Source organism: Microtus oregoni, unplaced genomic scaffold, assembly GCF_018167655.1.
Source record: "Microtus oregoni isolate MIOR12 unplaced genomic scaffold, Mior012 000044F_ref0000062, whole genome shotgun sequence".
Lineage (NCBI taxonomy): Eukaryota > Metazoa > Chordata > Mammalia > Rodentia > Cricetidae > Microtus > Microtus oregoni.
Window position 1 is genome coordinate 19,706,055 of NW_024543218.1, and position 19,854 is coordinate 19,725,908.

General features: G+C 39.0%; 1 protein-coding gene across 1 annotated transcript in view; it reads right to left on the reverse strand.

The window, feature by feature from the left end:
* LOC121434713 (reelin-like) overlaps positions 1-19,854 on the reverse strand; it is a 447,768-nt gene that overhangs the window by 314,547 nt on the left and 113,367 nt on the right. The window lies entirely within an intron of this gene.

Sequence of the window (19,854 nt, forward strand, 5' to 3'; positions counted from 1 at the left end):
GAAATTAACTATGATACACTCAGGAAATAGTCTAATTTAGCAAAAATGGAAAAAAAAATGAATAAGCCATGCAAGTATATAAAGAAAACTGAAATATGTATAGCACAAATATATATATATATATATATATATATATATATATAGCACAAGTTCACATAAACAACAATAGCACAATGTAATAGAGGTTGTCCACTCACTCCATATCTATTCAGTATAGTACTTGAGATTCTAGCTAGATCAATAAGACAATAAAAGGAGATCAAGGGGATACAAATTAGTAAAGAAGAAGTCAAACTCTCATGATTTGCTGATGATATGATCGTTTACAAAAGCAACCCCCAAAAAATCTACCAAGGAACTTCTACAACACATAAACTCTTCGTTAATGTAGTAAGATACAATACTGATTAAAAAAAAATCAGTAGCCCTCCTTTATAGAGATGATAAATGGGCTGAGAAAGAAATCAGAGAAACATCACCCTTCACAATAGCCACAAATAACATAAAATATCTTGGAATAAGTCTAACCAAACAAGTGGAAGACTTGTATGCCAAGAACTTTAAATCTTTGAAGAAAGAAATTGAAGAAGACACCAGAAAATGGAAAGATCTCCCATGCTCTTGGGTAGGTAGAATTAACATAGTAAAAATGGCAATCTTACCAAAAGCAATCTACAGATTCAATGCAATGCCCAACAAAATCCCAGCAAAATTCTTCACAGATCTTAAAAGAACAATACTCAACTTCATATGGAAAAACAAAAAACCCAGGATAGCTAAAACAATCCTGTACAATAAAAGAACTTCTGGAGGCATCACAATTCCTGACTTCAAACTCTACCACAGAGTTACAGTACTGAAGGGCCTGGTATTGGCATAAGAATAGACAGAAGGACCAATGGAACCCTAACAAAGGCCATTTATCAATCCTCATACCTACAAATGCTTGATTTTTGACAAAGAAGCAACAAATATAAAATGGAAAAAAAGAAAGCATATTCAACAATTGGTGCTGGCACAACTGGGTATCAACATGTAAAAGAATGAGAAGAGACCCAGATCTATTGCCATGCACAAAACTCAGGTCCAAATGGATCAAAACCCTCAATATAAAACCAACCATACTGAACCTCACAGAAGAGAAAGTGAGAAGTACACTTGAACACATTGGCTCCAGAGTGTTCTCACCACAGTTTGAATGAACAGAAAGGTAAGAGAATTCTGCACAAATGCAGACCTAGTGATGAGGATGAACCTAGAAAATGACAAGAAGGGAATGGCAGAAGTCAGAATGGATTCCATTGTCCCTCAAAGCACAATTCACTGCTTCCACCATGACCTCAGTGCCTCTCTATCATGATTGACATACAGGCCATACTTCCACCCTGACCTCCTCAATGACTGTGTCACAGCTGATGCCCAGGTCCAAATGGATCAAAAACCTCAACATAAAACCAACCATACTGAACCTCAGAGAAGAGAAAGTGAGAACAGTTATCCACCCTGATCCTCTCAATGCCTGTGTCACAGCTGATATACAGGACACTGTGTTCACCCTGATCTCAATGACTGTGTCACAGCTGATGCCCAGGTCACTGTGCCCACCCTGATCTTCTCAATGACTGTGTGTGTCACAACAGACATGTAACTCACATATAGTTGGAATCCTATTCTTGAGATAACTGAAATCTAAATATGATAATACATTTAAATTTACAGTTTTTCCTCTGTTGCATGCAGGGAAACATTTGCATGTTGAGTTTTTAATCATACTTGTAAAGGAAAAGATCTAAAATAGAAGGATCTAATTATGTTGTTTCTTAAAGAAATGAAAGAAAATTAAGCCTCCATGTGTGTAATATATTTAATCAGTGTTTTTATAGTCATTGTTGTGGTTATAGAGAAACTGTCATATGAAACATTTCATATAGAATTTCATTCCTTGAGAAAATACTTAGAAGAGAACTTGGCTGTTAGCCAAAGTAAACGTGTATGGGTCTCCTGATCTGATATGGGATAAGAACACTAGTCTATCTACCACACAAATTCTGAAGCTTTACAAAATAAGGTTCCTGTCTTGATTTCTCCATGATGTTAAACTCTTTCCTTTTAGATGTTTTATACACATATCAGAAAAATGGAATATTCACAGACTACTAATGTCTACATTAGCAATCAGTAGAACTTTAGTATACACAGTTCTTTATGGAAAGAGTATGACCATCTGAGTTCATTGTCGGATAAACCATTAGATTACTAGTTTATTATTACCCAGTCTTTGTTTTCTTAATAAAACTGTGGTAGGAAAGAAACCCATAGCAGCTTCCTTTATCCATATCACACCATTGCAAGGCTCATCTCATAACGTCTTTAATTATTCTAAACTTCCCTCCATGATCCCTTTTAAAGGCAGCGACACACATTTCCGTACCTTCCGGGATGTCATTTTCCCTGACATGTCTTCAGTTATTTTAAGTTTGCCACTAAACCTTGCATGAACCCATTTTCCCCTGAGGAATACTTCCCCATCTTTTAATGTGCATACTGTGGGGTCTTCAAAACTAGAACTGAGAGTTCTATGAGCCCCAATGTATAAAATAAAATTTGCATGGTCTCATAAGACATAATTTATTTGCTTCCAAAAACCACACTGAAAATTTTAATAACCAAAACAGTAATCTTGTGAGAAAATGAAATTCATGTTAGGCTTTGTGGATTTGGAACACAGGTTACTCTAGCCTGGAGTTACTCAAGCCTGCTTAGTTTCCATGGTTAGTTAACATCAGGAGTCAGAGACGTGTTCTGGTTTGTTTGCTCTGAATTTCAGATGAAAACTTCCGTGCATAGGAGTCAAAGGGCAAATGCGTTGAAAGTTCAGTACGGTGCATGAAAAATGCACCTGCCAATCAGGCAGATAAAATACCGCAAGTATTACTTTGGGTTTTCTAAGACTTCAAGAACACTTGGTAGAATGGTGTGTCAGAAAGTCCAATAAAGTTATTGTCTTACAACTACTTAAGAAGTATAATACTAGAATATTTGGATATGTTAGATCATTGTCTCTATTTCCCCTTTGACTTCATCCTGTGCACATTCTGTAAAAGATTTCGTCGGCTAATGAGACAATGCTCTGAAAACCTAGTTTGGGAAGTTAGCATGTTCTTTAGAGAAAAGGAGAAAATGATCTATGGAGTTCCTTTCAGACATTCTAAAGCCTGTTAACTCAAAACAGCGCTGATTCTTACAGACGAGGCTTGTTTGCCACCTTCACTGGTTCAATATACAAAACACTTCAACAGAGCAATACGGGATTTTATACACTGGAAAAGTAATCCAAGAACTTCCCTGAAACACCCTTGTTGCCATTATCTGTGAAGCAGCAGGTCAGAAGAGGAGGTGAACAGCACACACTGAGACTGAGTTAATTTCCTAAAACATCGAAGACTTTTGCTTTTTAGTTTCAGCCCAAGAAACTAAAATGCTATAAATTATAAAATCATTCTGGAATTGTATGGTGATGGCCATGTTAAAGATGCCTCAAGAAGGGCACTGTGTCCACACCCTTCATCAATTATGTAAATAGAGCTCGTTCTTAACCAACTTGGCCCTTTCCTCATTCATCAGGGTCACAGAGATGAGTCTCCACTCCAACCAGCACTGCAGTTACTGTCTTCCTTGTGACTTTGGCATATATTATTACTTTATCTTATGGAAGGGGCTGTTGGGAAACAGTCAAGCTGAGTACACAGACCCTGGGGGCAACTGACCCTATACAGACCTGTGCTCAATACCAAGGAACCAGGGATTCTTGGTAGGGTCACAGTCTCTTTGCTCTTCCTCAAGAAAATGGGCAGGAGTAAAACAGGATGGCTGTGCAGATGAAAAGACTGGATGGCTCACAATGCTATGTATGCTAGCTATTATTATAATCTCCATCTTAGAGACTCAGGAACGACGGCACGGTGAGTATAAGGGACTTGTCAAGAAGAGCCAGTAAAGAGCATCCAATCCGAGTTCAGCTTCTCTCTCACATTGTCTGTTGGCTCCCTTCCGACATGTCTCAGCTCTGTGACAGCTGTAGGTCACAGTTGCTCCCCTGTGGAGCAAAGCCAACAGTTAGATGTTTAGAGCTACTGAGCTTGCAGATCGGCGCCCTTTCCCAAGAGGTAGTGAAACGTGCACTGTCTTTACTGTCTCTGATCTGCTGGACCAATGCAAGGCTCTGCTGCCTTCTTTCCTAACTCCAAACAGGCTCCTCCCTGAATAGCTGTGTGCTTGTAGAAGCTAGGGTGTGCTGCTTGCCCAGCAGGTATGACTCTCACCACACCACACGAGCTACCTGTCTAGAATAATCTTACTACCCAGTTTCAACTCAATTCTTGGACCTCATCTTATTTATGTTTGATTCACAACATAACCACTAGTTAATAATACATTGCATTTTACCTAGGAAAGGAGTTATATGTTATAGTTTAGGCCAAATAAAAATGAAGAGGTGTTCTGAGTCACAAACCCAAGCCAGATTGAGGACTCAGAAGAGCCTCCATAGGCTTTCTTTAAAACAGAACTACCAACTTGAGACTGCTGCCATGGTGGAGTAATGCCAACTCCAAAAACGCATGCCGCCAGCCCAGGTCTGTTGTCTTTGCTACCAAAGGAATGACCATTTGCTCCATATGGATGCTTCCAGCAATACAAAACTTAGTATCTCACATCTTCATATCTCTGCATTTTCTAATCTCAAAAACATCAGGGATGAGATCATCGGGAAAACAGTAACAGCTAATATTTACTTAATCCTTAAAGATGCAAAGTTCTTGCTTTATATTCTTTTTATAAAGACTAGCTCATTCGTTCATTAGAAACCCCGAGAACTATTACCTCTGTTTCCATTTTCTAGAAGCGCAGAGAGGTGAGCTTTCCACACTGGTTCACCGTTTGATTGACTTCTGCCTTGTCACTTACTGGGGAATGACCTTAATGAAGCAAGTTACATAAACTCTTCAAGTCTAGTGACATAGATAATTATTTCTAACCAATGAAAGAAATATAGGAATGGTTAGATGAAACAATTCTCATCTTAATGTGCCAACTTGTATATAAAGTCACTAGGCTAGTGTTCAAGAAAGGTTGAACATTTGTTTAGAGAACTGAAAACCGAATTCCAGTCTTTCTCTGTCTCTACTACACTCACAAAGAACTCCCCTTTAAGATAAGCTGCAGATCACTCCAGCTAAGCATGAATCCTGAGCCAAGATAGTAAATGAGAGGCAGTGTAACCACTGTTGGACCCAGAAAGGCTCTATATGTAAAGGCAGGATTTGGTTATATTAACTGTGCCTTCAGACTGGCTGGTCCAAGTGTCCCTAGCAAGGCGAGTTCTAAATAACCTGTAACTGCTTCCACATAGGAACAGCTCTATAAGGAACTGTCTTGTCAAGAATTTTATCTTTGTTGAAACTAATGACCCCCATGGCATTCTGTCATCACATGCCCAGCATCCCCAGGCATGGTGGCTCCTTTGACTCTTTTTCTCTTCTCCTGCTGTGAGCAGCATGTTGCCACGGCCAGGCCTGTGAAGGGCTGTGTCAATCACGCCTTCTCCTCCTTTGTATAAGTGATGGAGGAAGTTCATTGGTTAAATAAAAAGAAACTGCTTAGCCCTCATTGGTTAGAAGATAGGTGGGAGGAGTGAACAGAACAGAACGCTGGGAGGAAGAGGAAGTGAGCTCAGACTCCGCAGCTCTCCTCTGGGGAGCAGACGCCTCAGAGCGACACCATGCTCCCAGCTCCCAGGCAGACGCACGCGATGAAGCCCCGACCCAAGATGGACATAGGCTAGAATCTTCCCGGTAAGCGCACCTAGGGGCGCTACACAGATGATTAGAAATGGGCTAAATTAATATGTGAGAATTAGCCTAGAAGAGGCTAGATAGAAATGGGCCAAGCAGTGATTAAATGAATACAGTTTGTGTGTTGTTATTTCGGGCATAAGCTAGCCAGGCAGCCGGGGTGCTGGGGAAGCAGCCCCACCGCCCTTATTACTACATATAAGTTCATCCTGTCAAGAAGCTTTTACACTTGATCTTAGCCAAAAGACCAAGAGCCATTTAAAAATATTCTTTTCTGCGTGTTCCTATGAAATTTTGTAAAAATATGTTATGTAAACAAAGCCCTGTTTACATTCTACGGACGTGCTCACTTATGAACCACAGAACTCAATCTAATTGAAGGAGCCCTGTAAACAGTAGACAGTTACTCCAGAAGGGTAAGATACACTTGAAGAAAATACGGAAGAGCACAAAGCAATGCAATTAAGTCACGGGGAGGGTTCAGTGTAGAACAAACACCGTGACAGCCCAGACATGGGAAGCAGCAGAGCCTTCACCAGCTCTTACCCAGAGTGAGGGTCTCCTATTGACTATGTTTAAAGCATATCGACAGCCTCCCCCCCAGGTCCACCTTATTCTGCACCTTCACTGCCAAATTCTCATGAGGAAAGTCAGATAGGGAGAAACCAAACTACATGTCTCCACCCTGGCAAAGGAGGATGAACGGGGTTAATAGTGATCAAGGTGATAGATATAGATAGATATAGAGATAGATAGATGATAGATCGATAGATAGATCAACAGATAGATGATAGATAGATAGATGATAGATGGATAGATAGATAGACAGATAGATGAGAGATAGATAGATAGATAGATAGATAGATAGATAGAGATATTTAGTATGGGGCCCTGTACTAAAGGTCATCATCTTTCACAACGATTACCTCTACCCCTCCTGTCCAGTTGACCAGCCATCAAATCCTTCAAGGATTTCTACATCTGTCCTTCTTTCTCTTCTAACTTCCACATGATTGTCTTATTTTTTGTTTGCTCTGCTTGGACAAGAGGCTGGCAAGATACAACTCCAGGGTTAAATCTGGACTGTATTTGATTTTTTGTAAGCTGTAAGCTGAGGGAAGATTCAGGATAATTTCTTGGAAGAAGACCATAGAAAGAAGATGTACACTTTGAGAAGCCTAAAATATTTACTATTTGACAAAGTTGTCCCATCTCTGGCACCAATTTTTTTCTTCCCTAGGTGTGGCTAAGTCCTCCTTAACACTCACTACATGTATGAGACAACAGATCATGTAAAGAGGCTTTCCTTCAGAACTGCTTTTGGATCTTCACATGCACAGGTAATTGTTTTCCCTCATTGATTATGTGTTCTGAATTCTCCTGTACACAAAGTCTACTTATAAGTATCTAACATATTAATGAGATAAGTCACTTCTGAAAAAGTATTAGAACTTATATCAATGCTAGCAAAGCAATGCAATGATAGTAACTCTCCATGGTACTGAAGCTCACCCCTGCTGGTTACCCAGAACCTCCTGAGAAAGGTCTATATTACAGAAGAACCGCCAAATTTCTTTCATCTTTAGTCAGTTTCATGTAGGGCTGAAATAATGCTCTCCCAACTCTCATTCTGCTCCAATCGACTGTGCATGCTGAAGTAATAAGGGCGGCGGCGGGGCTGCGTCCCCAACACCCCAGCCGCCTGCCCGGCTAGCTTATGCCCCGAAATAATTACATGGACACTGTATTCTTTTAAACACTGCTTGGCCCATTCTCTTCTAGGCTAATTCTCACATATTAATTTAGCCCATTTCTAATCATCTGTGTATGGCACCCCAAGATGCGCTTACCAGGAAGATTCTAGCCTATGTCCATCCTGGGTCGGAGCTTCATCCCGGGATCAGGGCATGGCGTCTCTCTCAGGTGTCTGCTCCCGAGAGGAGAGCTTTTGAGTCTCTGACCTCACTTCCTCTTCCTCCCAGTGTTCTGATCTGTTTACTCCACCTACCTATGTCCCAACCAATAAAATGGGCCAAGGCAGTTCCTTTATTAGCCAATGACCTTCCTCCATCAGCATGCCTTTGATACAGTCATTATAGCTCATTAAATATCCTCGCTACCCTTTCTCTACCTTTGCATTTGCAATCATTCAACAGAATCTGCATAGAATTGCAAAGCACTGCTTCCTAGTTGAAGCAAAGAGCAGAAGATAGGAGACTTTTAGATTCCTTTCTTCCTTTGCTTCATGACCATGCTGAGACAAAGATGAGCACAACGTGAAAACAGCCTCAGCTGTGGAGGAACAGCATGGAGAATAACTCACTGAGTATCGTCAAGATGAGTTCCGGACTCATTTGCTACAACAGCAAAATAAGATGCATCCTGCTAACTCATCTTTTAAATACAAATTCTACCATAGTTCCATTCCCTTGTATGCTGGTTCTTAAGAGAAGTTATTTGATCTAACTGATTTTGAACACCACCACTCCATCACTGTTTGTAAGAGAATAACCAAACTCTATAGCCTGTTTTTGTTATCTTCATTGTGCTATGTGTTTACAGAAAGATCTGTCTACTTTAGCACAGTCAAAGGGAAACAGAAATAAGGTCCAGATGCACAGATCTAATCAGTAACAAGATGACAAAGCCAAACATCCTAGGTTTGCATTTCTTTCTCTAGACACCATGTCTTTGCTAAATTGTATGGTAAATATGGGTTTCAGGAAACTTAGATGTAAAATATGTAAAGCAAGACTACCTGCTTGGTTGGGTGTGACGCTAACATATATAAAGTGTCCAGAACAATGCCTACCATGCAGTACAAGCTGCATAAATGTTGGCTGATTACTACGCCATTAAAATTATTCTCAGTAATGAATATTCCTATCAAGTGCCTAATGACTTAGAAATAATTTTTTCCTGGTGAGAGGACTTCATTTAGTACCTCATCTTTGTTTATATATAGAATTATGGACATTAAAGAATGTTAGAATAGAACATTAGATCATGTATAATACTAAAAAGTATAGTTTAAAATATGCATTATATATTCTTAGCCATCAGAGAAATGCAAATCAAAGCAACTCTGATATTCCATCTTACACCTGTAAGAACGGTCAAGATCGAAAACACTGATGACAACTTATGCTGGAGAGGATGTGAGGTAAAGGGAACACTCCTGCACTGCTGGTGGGAATGCAAACTGGTACAGACACTTTGGAAATCAGTATGGTGAGTTCTCAGAAAATTAGTAAACAACCTAACTCAAGACCTAGCAATATCACTTTTGACTATATACCCGAAGGATGCTCAATTATGCCACAAGAACATGTTCATAGCAGCATTGTTTGTCATAGCCAGAACCTGGAAACAACCTAAATGCCCCTCAATCAATGAATGGATAAAGAAGATTTACACAATGGAGAACTACACAGTGGAAAAAATAATGACATTATTGAAATTTGCAGGCAATGGATGGATCTAGAAAACATTACATCAAGTGAGTTAACCCAGATCAAGAAAGACAAATATCATATGTATTCACTCATAAGTGACATTTAGACATAACAAAAACAGCCTACAATTCATAATCCCAGAGAACATAGACATCAAAGAGGACCCTAAGAGTGACATACATGGGTCTAATCTACATAGGAAGTAGAAAAAGACTAGATATCCTGAGTAAATTGTAAGCATGGGGATCATGGGAGAATGTAGAAGGGGATGGTGGGATAGAGACAGGGGAATGGAGAAAAATATATGACTCAACAACAACAATAATAATAATAAATAAAATATGTGGTATAATAAAATTTACTGTGAGTACTTAGTACTATTATACACCATGGTAACAGATCATGTACCAGAAGAATGTGTTAGCAGAGCTGAAGATGCAGGACATGGTAGAGCACTTGACTAACACATACAGGTAGCTTTGGGTTCAGTCTTAGAACCGAGCAAGAAAAGAGTAACAATAAATGATGCTTGATTAAAAAATGTACTTCATTTATTTTTCAATGTTCTCTTATTTTCCAGACCCACGGTACTCAAGTATTTCCAGAATAAGACAATGCTATTTTCAAGAAAAATTGTTTTTCACATGATATATACATCTATTTAAGTTTTATTAAAATTCATGTCCTACTATTGCGGTGACTAGAATACTAAATCTCAGAAATATGCATTTCGTTTCCTTTGAATCTAAATGATTATAAATGTATTCTTAGTTCCCAGATTTAAGATAGGAATGGAACATACATCATCTTTTTAAAAACTGTGCTAATCTGTGAGCTGAAGTTACACAGAGAATAGTGATTTGACTTCTTCAAGTGCTCTGGGAATTATTTGAATATGTAGTCACTTGGAACCTGACAGCCACTTTTCTTTTTGTTTTGTATTTAAAATATCCTGACCATAGTTTCCCCTCCATTGACTGCTCCCAGTACCCTCACATTCTCTCTCTTCCAGATCCACTCCTCCTCCTTTTTAGAGGCAAATTATTTGTTGAAGATAAATTGATTTTTTTCTCCCCTCTTTCATTTTCTTTAATTTTTTTAAAATTCCATATGCTGTACAATTAAATATGATCATATTGACCCCCATCCCCTCATTCTAACTTTTTCCATGTTATATCTAACATTCCCCTCCCCACTTCATGCTTTTAATAATCCAATAAGTACAGTTAGTACTGTCCACCCATATATGGATGGGGGTGGAGTCACCCACTGGAGCATGGGAAACCTACCATCACTAAACCCTCTAAAAACAATGGTTCTCCTTCCTATCTGCAACTACCCACTGACAGCAGCTTCTCTGTAATGGGGCAGGGCCTGGAGATCATCCACCCTGTCTATGTCAGACTTCCGACTAGCATGATCTTACATAGATATGGACAGATAACCACAGATACTATTAGTTTGTGATTACAATAGTCACGCAATATCAAGAAACTCTCATTTTCTCTTAAAAATGAATCGCTTCAAGCCGGGCGGTGGTGGCGCACGCCTTTAATCCCAGCACTCGGGAGGCAGAGGCAGGTGGATCTCTGTGAGTTCGAGACCAGCCTGGTCTACAAGAGCTAGTTCCAGGACAGGCTCCAAAACCACAGAGAAACCCTGTCTCGAAAAACCAAAAAAAAAAAAAAAACCAAAAAACAAAAAACAAAAAAAAAGCAAAAATGAATCGCTTCTTTAAATCTATTTTTCACTAAATTCCATGCATTTATCCAAATGATCATTTTCTAGAATAAGGCATCTTTTAGGCTTTATTAACAACATTTTATCTTTAATGTAATTCTATGATCATGTATTACACCATTTTATTATTGTTAAAGCATAGTGATTTGAATGAGAAGGGCCACAATATGCATTCATATGTTTGAGTACTTGATTTCTATTTGATGGAACTGCTTGAGAAGGATCAGGAGGCGTGGCCTTATTAGAGGAGGTGTGTCATTGGGGGTGGGCTTTGGGGGTTCAGAAGTACTTGTCACTCCCAGTAAGCTCTCTCTACCTCCTACCTGTACATAATAATGTAAGCACACAGTTAGTGCCCCAGAACCATGCCTCACTGTTTACTGTCATGGTCCCCATGGTGATCGGTATGGACTCATCCTACTTAAGTCCGAATAAACACTTTCTTCTTTTACAAGTTGCCTTGGTCATGGTATTTGTCACAGAAATTGAAAAGTAACTAGGACATAAAGTAAGCATAACTTCTAGATAGTCTTTGAGGGAAGGAAATTTAAGTTTAGATTATGGATTATTTTATAATATACAAATAATTCATTGAGAAGACAATTGAGAAGACAATCACCCACTTTTATAAACTACATATATATGTATATATATATATATATATAAAAATAATCCTTTATGGTTGGAAATAAAATATAAGGAATTTAAAATTTTAAGATCAAAATTATAACTTGTATATGTTAGAATATTACTATACATATAGATAATTTACAAAGTAAAAACAAACATGTACAGGCTTAGAAATTCTGACACATTTAGCTTTATCTGTCAGTTTAGCAAAAACAAAAAAACACAATTTTACAAGCATCGCAAGAAAAAAATCAAAGGAAGCAGAACCTGCTAAGCCCCTCACAAAGAAATGTTACTAAGAGAAAAGCACAGTCAGAGAAAAAGTGCGGCTAGAGCTACCGGAAAAAATTCAGCAGGCCAGAGGTGAATTACGGGACTAAGATATTTCATGACAGAGATGTCAGATCCTCAGTTTATCCTCCAGCATCAAGAAGGAGATAGCAAGAATAGCAATGATGAAGTAAGAGAACAAAAGGTTGGACCAGAGTTATCCACTCTACCTTCCCAGGGAGTGTCAGAGAAAGTGACAGCAGGTGTCTGAAGCTGGCCAAGAAAGTTACACGTTGGTCTGGCTGGACAGGATGCTGGATTTCTGCCAATAAGAATTAATCATGTCTTTTAAGACAACGGGAGGCTAGTTAATGCACAGATATTTAAAAGTCCAAAGCAAGTGACTGAAAGCATCATGACAGAAGGATAAACTGTTTTGTGAGTTTAATAAACTATTAGATAAATTTTGAGACGTGTTTTGAAAGAAGAGCAGATCATCTCAAAAGATAAGGTAGATGCTGCCTGAGAAATGACACCCAAGGTTGACTCCTGGGTAGCATATACGAAGACAGGCATACTTCTCCGTTTGCATCTGTATCCATGTGCACTGGTAGGAGGTTCGACCACACTGCCAGAACCCTCAGTGGATGATTTATGGCTTATGTCAAGAGCTCCTTAGTGAACTCACAAGCAGAGAACAACTCAGCACACCCACCAGGCAGATCCAGGGGTGGAAAACAAGCTTTGAAGTACCAAGAAGAGGAAAATACAACACCCATTTGTTCTTCCCTAGCGAGTCATCGGGAGACAAAGAGAGAAAAGCTACTTCTTTAGGGCTTGGGTGAGCTTTTCATTTCATGTTTTACATTCATCTCTGACAACATCAGTGGCATTTCTAACATACCGACAGCTGTAGATGGAGCAGTGAGCTGCATCCCACCACCCAGCTAGCTTTACCCAAAATAATTACATGGAAACTGTATTCTTTTAAACACTATTTGGCCCATTAGCCTCTTACGGGCTAACTCTCACATCTTGATTAACCCATTTCTATTAATGAGTATAGCACCACAAGGTGGTGACTTACTGGGAAGGATCTTAACCTGTGTCCACCTTGGAGAGGAAAGCTATAGTGTCTGCCTCACTTCCCTTCTTCCCAGCATTCTGCTCTGTCTACTCCGTCTATCTAAGCTGCTGTCCTATCAAAGGCCAAGGAAGTTTTTTTTTAAATTAACCAATGAAAGCAACAGATAGACAGATGACCCTCCTCCATCAGACAGCTCTTGTCAGTGGTGTCTGTTCAACTTCTCCAACCTACTTCCATATCACTTGTCATGATATGCATTATGGATGTGCCTGGTTGGTTTTCTGTATTGTCTATAGAGTATACAACTGGACTGGTCACTTGGTAGCCTCTATCTCTGTCTCTTTACATGGCTGAGCAACCTTGGCATGGTTATTTAGATTCTCTAGACATACTACATTTTCACAGGGGTATTGGAAAGCTTGCTTTGGTGGGGTGTTCAACAAACTGTTTCACAAATCCTAAGAATCAGTAATGGAGCATATGATAAGTGACTGCTTTTTTCTATATATCATCTATCTGTCTGTCTGTCTGTCTGTCTATCATCTATCTATCTATCTATCATCTATCTATTGATCAATCATCTATCTATCCATTCATACATCTATCTATCATCTATCTATCTATCTATCATCTATCTATCTATCTATCATCTGTCTATCTATCTAATATTGAAATATGATGACTGGCTATATATATATATATATATATATATATATATATATATATCTGATATTTCATTTGTATTTAAATAAATAAGGCTTGTTTGAAGATCAAAGAGTAAAACAGCCCCCACTGGTCAGCCTTACAGACCAGGCAATGGTGACACACACTTTTAATCCTAGTAGCCATACTAGTTTGCTATAAAAACTGCGGGATAGTGGTGCACACTTTTAATTCCAGCCCTGGAGAGTAATATAAAACAGGAGGAGACAGCTGTCAGACAGTCAGAGATTCCTGGAGGCAGGATAGCCATTTCAAATTGAGGTAGAGGTAAGAGCCACTGGCTGACTGTTTTGCTTTTCTGACCTTCAGATTGAACTCCAATATCTGTCTCTGGGTTTTTACTAATTGTGATATAATGGCACCCAAACATTTGGCAAGAATTTCCATATAAACCCTGAGAAAAGTTTTTTAAAAAGGATTCTAGACAGACACAAAAGAGTCAAGCATAGCTTCTTGGTAACGATCTTTTCTCGGTAAGTTGTTTGCTGTTGGCAAGCAGAGACATTGCTCCTTTAAGAAAGTCTTTCTGACTCAGCGTTATCACCAAAAACCTTGTAGCTCTTTTAAGAGGCTCTGCCACATACTTAAATGGTATTTATGAACATCCAGTGATATGCTTCTTGGTGTTGGCAAGGACCTTGACACTCCACAGAGTTATGGCAATAAACATGACTCCCACCAGTAACTCTGCCATGAAACTAGATTCTCAGAAAGCTAATGAATAGGTGGAGCCCACTGCCAAAGTCACAGTTTTAATCATAGCCATGCTGCTTAGCAGATTTAACACTCATATGCTCAGAAAAAGATAGAGATATGCTGTAAAGACAGATTCAGATGAAAAACAACAATAACAACCCTCTTCATTGTTTATAGTGTTTTTAAAAATATATGGAGGCTTGTGAGAAAAAAGAAAAAGGATGGAGAAAATCCTTTAAAAAAAAAAAGAAATAGAGTAACCAGGCATGATGGTTCATGCCTTTAATCCCAGCACTTGGGAAGCAGAGGCAGGCGGATCTCTATGAGTTCGAGGCCAGTCTCTAGTCTACAGAGTGAGTTCCAGGACAGTCAAAGATACACAGAGAAACCTTGTCTCATAAAAACAAAAATTAAAAATAAAAATGAAAGAACTAGAGTAAGGAAAAAACACATAAAGATGGAAAATATACAGAGAGTCTGGATACTGTATGTTATTGTGTTGTCTTTAAATTATTTGGCTGCTGAGGAAGGAGCAACAGCTGTTAAAAAGACATTTGATTAGAAATGCTGCCGGACAAATCCAGCATATATATTTTGAAAGTACCTTGACTTCAAAACTTAAGTCAAAAGATATGTTACTTTGGAGAAGAGGTTTTGCTTTTGTTTCCACAGGAAACAGGAGGCTGTGGGTTCATTCTGGGTTAAGAAAAATAAGACTTGATCAAGGAAGACCCCCTAAAAACTCTGACAGTTGTGGATGGCCCAGATAATCTAACATTTCAGAGCACCTCTGCTGCAGTTTCCTCTGAATTCTACATCCAGAACAGTTTCAAGACTGCTGACTGAGATAATCCAGTCTCACAGAATATTCCAGTCAGGACTTGACCATAATCCAGTCAGTAGGAAGTAGCCTAGAAAGCTATACCCACATTTCCCAAAAATGGATTATGATATTTGTCTTTGTTTAGAGTGTTGGTAACAAATTTTTATGGATAGTGGTCAAGAAAATAGCTAAACAAAGTACATTAGATTCAGGGTTCTTATTCTGAAAAGAAAAAAGGGGAAATATTGTTGGAGAATGCTCTTGTACACTGTAAAGAAGTTTCACTTGTATACATAGCCAGGCAGGAAGCATAGGCATAGTGGTCAGACTAGAAGAATTCTGGGAAGAGGAAAGGCAGAGATGCAGTCACAAGCCAAATACAGAGGAAGCAAGATGAGAATGCCTTACTGAGAAAAGGTACCAAGCCACATTGCTAAACATTGACAAGAATTATGGGTTCATGTAAGTTGTAAAAGCTAGTTAATAATAAGCCTGAGCTAATAGGCCAAACATTTTATAATTAATATAAACCTCTGTGGGGCTGAACAGCAATGGACCAGGCAGGAGAGAGATTTTCATTTACAATGATTTAGCTTGTCACAAGGGTCTTTCCTTTCTCTACATCACAGCTATTGGTTTAATCACTTTGCTTAAACACCTTGTTTAATCACTATGGTTACAAGTCACTATAATGTATAAGACACTAAGGCAGCAGTACCCTGGAGGCTATTATGCTTTATTACAGCAGATCTTGGCAATAGTCTGAATATCTTGTTTACTAGTGATAACGATGTGGTAGCTAACTGGCCTCAGCAATGAACGCTAACCCTAGACGGGGAGGAGCTTTAGACTTTTTATTACAAACAAAGAAGGGCTAAACACAGGCTTCCTCAGAAGATACAGAAAAGTGATCATTTTAACTTTTCATAACTGCTGGGCAGGCATTGAAAAATGTAGGAAATTCTCGTTCCCTTTAAAACTGTTATTTTTTTAAGTAGAGAAGATAACTGAAATTAAATACGTTGTTTTCATGAGTAAATGATGCATTATTTGCACACTGTCTTCAGGGTTGGGTTGATGCAGTGGGTCACAGTGTCAGTCTCTTCATGAGGATGTCCTGCTCACATGGAATCTCCATACATGTCACATTTGATACCACGATTAAATATAATTCAAGTTGATTGTATATTTTTTAAACAACTGGTACATTCAATTTCTTCCCATTTCCAATAATGAAGAAGCTTGAACTGCTCATAAAACCTAAAATAATATTCCTAACTTTGCTATTATATCAAATATTTAGGAAACTTATCCAAATTTGAACAGACAGAACCTAGAACACAGTGGCAGAGATTTCGGGGACTGTCAGCTCATGCAATAAAGAAGGGTGATACAGGCATCACACTGAGGGCCAGGTACCAACATAGGAGACTAATAAGAGTGCTTGAAGTTTTGAAATGTGTACAATGATAGCAATAAACATTCCTCAAACTCCCATGAACAAAATATCAAATCTACGTAAATAAACAATTAAACTCCATCCTCCAAAGGCATTCATGCAATCACTTGTTTTATTGGCTTTAAATATGCATGCCTCACTGTAATAAACTGAATTGGGCATATGTCATTCATTATATCCTAACTATAAATGGAAAAATTTAATATTCTCCAGATGTTTTTAGCAATAGCAGTATGCAATTGATGATGACAAGACTAGGAAAAAAAACCCTCCAAATAACTTTACACAAACTTGCAAGACACTTAATATTCATCCTATCAAGCATTCTGTGAAAAGCAAATACATTAATACTTCTACACTGCGCTCCCTGAGGACTCAAGGTATTTAAGATTTTATTTAATTACAATGTGTAGCCAGCCAATTATTATGTGGAGTGCAGCAGTGAACAGAGTCACACTGTTTTATGGGTCCTCTGGTAGCACTGAGCTCTAAATGTTTAGATGCTGCCAAGTGCCTAACAAGGGACTTAAGGAACTCTTAGGTGAGGAGGGAGCGCTGGAGAAACAAAACCAGGAAGGACTACAAGTTTTGAGGCTTATTATATGACCTGCGCTTTGCCTACCAATCAATCTTCACAACAACTTTATGAAACACCTCCACAGGACAGCAGGACTTGCCCAATCTGGCCTTTGAAGACCAAGTACACACATTTCTTCTTATGGCTGAATTAGTGGCATCAGACGGGCAGCTTGAAGTTAGTCACGATGGGAAGCCTTCCACCACAGAAACTCGCAGACATGGCAGAGGGGGCTTTTTTTCCCACTGGAAAGCTGGATCCTAAAATTCTTCTCTCAAATCACTAGATACAGGCATAACACACATAACATTCACTGGACCAGAAGGGGAGGATAGAGTTCAACAGCCTGTTTTGATAAATTTAGTAACTTCTTTGTAAACACTGTTTCCCTACAGGAAGAGGACAAGAAACTAGACACAACCTCAGAGACCCAACAATAGAGACTGATGAGCAAATATGAGACATAAAGTGTGTTACTATGAGCAAATATTAGTATCTTCGTGCAATGCCACGAAGCCATGGCCTTCCACTCTAATCTACATTACAGGACAATTTTCTACAAACATCACAGAACATGCAATGAATTTAATTCAACCACACGTGACAATTGAAACTAAAGCTAAGATGCTAACATAATATGGGCATCCCTAAATTCAAAATATCTTTTCTCCATGTTTCTATTTTCTGTTCTTAAAATATCTTAAGATTTATCTATTCATTTGCGTGTGTGTCCATGTATCATACTACAGCATGCAGGAATTGACCTCCAAACATGGGGTTCCTGGGATTGAGCTCTGGTCGGTCATCAGCCTTGGTATATACTACCTTTATTCACAGTCATCTCACTGAACCATCTCATTGGCCCTCCTTTTGTTTTCGAACAACTTTATTGAAATATAATTTATTTGTCACAGAGTTTACTCCTTCACGCAAAGAACCATGCATATCACATCATTTCATTCTTCCTCCTCTCTCCAGCATAGCTGAGTTCTTTTAACTTAAACACATACATGGTGCAACTCAAAGCAACCAACTGATGTGGGATTCCCCTCTGTATGCTGTGAATATCATTGGTTAATAAAGGAACTCCTCTGGGCCTATAGCCAAGCTATAGGGGAATATAACTAGGTGGGGAAAGCTAAGTTGAATGCTGGGAGAAAGGAGAGAGAGGCAGAGAGATGTCATGTAGCCCCTCTGGAGATGGAACTGAAACTTTAGCCAGTAAGCCACAGCCATGTGGCAAAACACAGATTACTAGAAATGGGCTAAATTAATATGTAAGAGTTAGTCAATAAGAAGATAGAGCTAATGGACCAAGCAGTGATTTAATTAATACAGTTTCTGTATGATTATTTCGGGGCTGAGCAGCTGATAAACAAACAAGCAGCCTCCTCCAACTGAAGGTCTTCGTCATCTCAGGCCCACACTCATGTGACATTGGGGGAATGCACTTAGAGTACAATAAGGACACTCACCATTATTTTGAAAAACCTTTAAGTCTGGTGTTGTACTTCTAACTATGTAATATGGTACCATTACCTATAGGTTGCACAGTGATGGAGGTCAGATCTCTAGAACTTATTCACCCTGCCTCCCCAAAACTTCATGCCCATGCACAGCACTTCTATTTGCCCCCATCATCACAGAACAACCACCACCTGATTCTCTGCATCCATGAACTTGGCTAGTTTAGACTCCGCCTACACTAGGAATTATGCAGGCCCTGTCCTTCCAAGATTGGCTTGTTTTGCTTGGCTTAATGTCCTCTGGGTAGACCTGTATTGTTGCAGGAGGTAGGGTTCCTGAGGTAAATTACTTACTTTATTTTAAGTAAACAACAACAAAAGTACACACTAAGCAAAAGCCATCAGAAGAAAAGAAATAAAAGCAAAAAGAAAAAAATACGGGTGGTGGTGGCACACACCTTTAATCCCAGCACTCGGGAGGCAGAGGCAGGCGATCTCTGTGAGTTCGAGGCCAGACTGGTCTACAAGAGCTAGTTCCAGGACAGGCACCAAAAACTACAGAGAAACCCTGTCTTGAAAATCCAAAAGGAGAAAAATAAAAGAAGTCAACAAAAATTGAACTGAAATTTTAAATTAAGCACATTTCTAAAAAAAAAAAAGATGATATTGTTCATAAAGAATTAGATACCAACAAACTGAATAACCAAAAAGAAATACATTCCTAGAAACATACAAATAGCCAGTCCAAATCATGAAGAAATATGTAAATTGAACAGGCCAGTAGGAAGGGAGGAGAAAGAAACAAAGGAAGGAAGGAAGGAAGGAAGGAAGGAAGGAAGGAAGGAGGGAGGGAGGGAGGGAGGGAGGGAGCAGTCATTAACAGTCTCAAACAGAGCTCAGAACAAGATGCTGCTGCACAGGTCAATTCCACCAACACACAGAAAACACGCTGTGATGGCTAGATTTATGTCAACTTGATACAAGCTAAAGTCATCTGAGAGGAGGGAACCCTGGTTAAGGAAACGTCTTCATAAATTGGGTTGTGGGCAAGCCTGTAGAACATTTTCTTAATTAGC